Raw genomic sequence first — 3,490 nt, 5'->3', positions numbered from 1 at the left:
CGCGTGGACCTGCCTCCCTCCCCCGGCCATCCGGACCTGGGGGAGGAGCCAGAAGCCTCGAGGTGCCCGTCTGGTGAACAAGGCGCACGAGGACACGGCGTCCGGCTCCTACAAGCCTGCCTTCCCCGAGCGGCGCAGCTGCAGCGGTCACCGTGTGAGGAGCGGACCTCCACCCAGGCACGGTGGCGCAGGCCTGTCATCCCAGCGCTCCAGAGGCTGAGGCAGGAGGATTGCCATGAGTTCAGGGCCAGCCTGAACTGTACAGGAGACCCTGTCTCAAAAAGAGAAAAAAAAAAAAAAAAGGCAGGGTCTCACTAAGTAGTTCAGGCTGGTCTTGAACTCAAGGTGATCTTCCTGCCTCAGCCTCCCAAGTGCTGGGATTACAGGTGTGCACCACCACGCCTGACCCAAGAGTAGCATTTTTTTTACTTCCATTGTAAAGCTGGAGCTGAGTCCTACAAACACAGGACAGTCTTACATAGCCCAATCACCAAGCGTGTGTGTGTTTGTGTGTGAGAAAGACCAGGTCACCAAGACGGGGCACTACTGAGATCAGAATACTGGCCCCTTGAGGTGCTGTCGCCTGCATTTAGCTTGTTCGGTTGTAAATGCAGGTTGTCACTATTCCAGTGTAAATGTTCCTTGTAAATGTTCTAAGTCTCTAGATGTCCTTAGATATTTATTCATGTGAGAGCTTCCGCTAGAGCTCTTAGTGGCTCCTGAGACTTTGACTTCGCGTCCTTTGCAAACCCTTGAATAGTGTACGGCTGCCATTTTTCCCAACGTTAATGGTGGGAAGAGTCATTTACTGAAAATAACAAGAGTTTTAAGGGAAAACAGACCTGGCTCCCATCCAAGACTCACCACTCCGTGGCACTAAAAACTAGAGAGGACTTCCACTTGCATTCCTGAGATGAGGTTCCTCTGTGGGTCTCAGTAATGACACAAGGGAGAGAGACCCCCAACCTGAACGATATCTGGGACGAGCGCGTGTTCTCTAAAATCTAAGAAGGAATGTTAGGAACCGCGGAGGTTAAGAGCAGAACGTATTTACTGAGGGAAAGAAAGCTTCTGTCCAGGAGAGGGACAGAAGCGGGCCCAGAGTGGGCTACCCGTGACTCTGTATCTGCTAGGGGCTTTTATAGAGCAAAACCTCGAGGTGAGGTGCGTCCAAGGTGTGGAAAAATGAGAAATTGCAAGGCGGACATGAGGTGGGACAAAACTATGGTCAGCCAGTAAGAATTGCTCAGGTAAAATCGAGTAGACCAGGGTCAAGTGGGGAAGCGAGTCCCGTAGCCAGCGGGCATGAACACAGAACAGGGGCTTTTCCTGTAGGGGGCTGGGTCAGGGACTCCTCAAGGTGAATATCAGTCCCTGAGGTCCAGCCCTAGGGAGGTGTGTGGGTGCATTTAGGTGTTTAGTCCTTTGTCTGGAGGTCTGGCCCACAGGTATCTTGTCTTCCATGTTGGCTCCTCGAGGGCCTGGCCCTGTCTCACTGCCTCTAATATTTCCATCTAACTCAGCTGCCTGTAATAATATGCCCCCAAACGTGGCTTACGATAGATGTTCGGCGAGAGAGGGAGAGAGAGGGCGAAGGACAGAGGGAGAGAGGGAGAGAGGCTCATTTTTCCCTCAGGTAAAGTCCCAGGCAGGTGGCTCAGGGCTCCTTGGTGTTTGGGACCTGGACTCCTTCTCTCAGGTTCCTTGCTGTGTGTTATCAAGTTGGCCTCAGTCACCCAAGCTGGCTGCTGGAGCGCCTGCCTTCTCCTCTCATATTGACTGGGAGAAAGGAAAAATAAGGCACAAGGACAAGTGCTGTTTCATAACTAAGTTTCCAGCAAAAAAAAATCAGAGATTCTATTACTAGGAAAAAAAAGGGTGATTTGAAAAAAAAAACCCGGGCACAGCACCTAGGAGGTGAGGAGAGTCGTGAGGGTCTATAAAGTATCCACAATGGCTGGGCGTGGTGGTACCTGCCTGTTCCCAGCTGCTCAGGAGCCTGAGGAAATTCAAGCCCAGCCTGGGTGATGTAGTGCAAGCCTGTCTCAGAATTTTAAAAAGGGGACTGGGGATTTAGCTCAGCATTCCCTGGGTTCAACCCTCTAGGTGTGACCATTACCAACCTGTAACCCTTGGGACGCTGAGGCAGGAGGATCGAGACTTTGATGCCAGCCTGGCTACATAGTAAGACCCTGCCTCAAAAAGTTAAAAGATGGCCAGGCATGATGGCGCACACTTGTAATCCTAGCACTCAGGAGGCTGAAGCAGGAGGATCCTTGCAAGTTCAAGACCAGCCTGGGCTACAAAGTGAGCTCAAGGGCAGCCTGAACTGCATAGCAAGACCCTGTCTCAAAAAAGACCAAATATAAAAATAAAAAATAAAAAAAATAAAAGATGCAGAATGTGCTGGGTCAGGCCTGTAATGCCAGCACTGGGAGGCTGAGGCAGGAGGATCACTGTGAGTTTGAGACCAGCCTGGGCTACATAGTGAGTTCCAGGCCAGTCTGAACTACGTAGCGAGACCCTGTCTCAAAATAAGAAAACAGATCCAGGCTCAATGGTATAGCCCCCTGCTCTTCAAGAAGCTAACGCAGGAGAACCCCGTGAGCCAGGCCTCAGGGTAGCCTGGGCCACAGAGCAAAATACTGCCTCAGAAAAAAATGCAAAAGTAGGCCAGTGGGAGACTGGGGACGTCCAGAGCGGCTTCCCCGGAGCTCTTCTGACTTGCATGCGGACCTCAGGCTCCTGCTGCGGGGTGGAGCCCCCGCCGCTTCATGCTGCTCCCCTGCCGAGCGTCCTCTGCCCAAATCACTGACAGGCTTCTGTCTCTTGGTTGGACCCAGACTGATAAATGCTCAGAAATCTCCGGCTGACCTGGGCTCCTTGCCGGGTCTCTCAAGAGCACCAGCAGATTGTTGGTTTTGTTTGGTTTTTACTTGTCTGGGTCTCGTTTTGCTTAGTCCATGTTTGCAGCGTGTAACGGCTGAGTTCCTTGCGGGGAGCAGTGCACGTGTGGGACATCCTTCCTTCTCTTTCTGTGGCCTTCTCCTTCCTTCCCTTCCCTTTGGGTTTTTTGTTTTGTTTTGTTTTGTTTTTGAGACAGGCTCTCATTATGTAGTCCAGGCTGCCCTTGAACTCATGAAAATCCTCCTGCCTCAGCCTCCCCAGTGCTGGGATTACAGGTGTGCACCACCACACCTATCTCAAGAAGTTCTTTCTATTCCTAATCTGCCAGTAACCTCTTATCATGAATGGATACTTACACTGACCACACTTTCCCTGAAGCTTTTGAGGTGGTCCTCACTGAGGTCTTTCTCTTTTATACTTTATACAAATCTGGTTTTTTTCTTTTTGAGACAGGGTCTCGCTGTGCAGTTCAGGCTGGCCTTGAGCTCACTTTGTAGCCCAGGCTGATCCTGAACTCGCAACGATCCTCCTGCCTCAGCCTCCCAAATACTGGGGTTACAGGCATGCGCCACCGCACCCACCA

Source organism: Chinchilla lanigera, unplaced genomic scaffold (assembly GCF_000276665.1).
Source record: "Chinchilla lanigera isolate Chin_1 unplaced genomic scaffold, ChiLan1.0 scaffold00090, whole genome shotgun sequence".
Lineage (NCBI taxonomy): Eukaryota > Metazoa > Chordata > Mammalia > Rodentia > Chinchillidae > Chinchilla > Chinchilla lanigera.
This window is presented reverse-complemented; position numbering follows the sequence as displayed.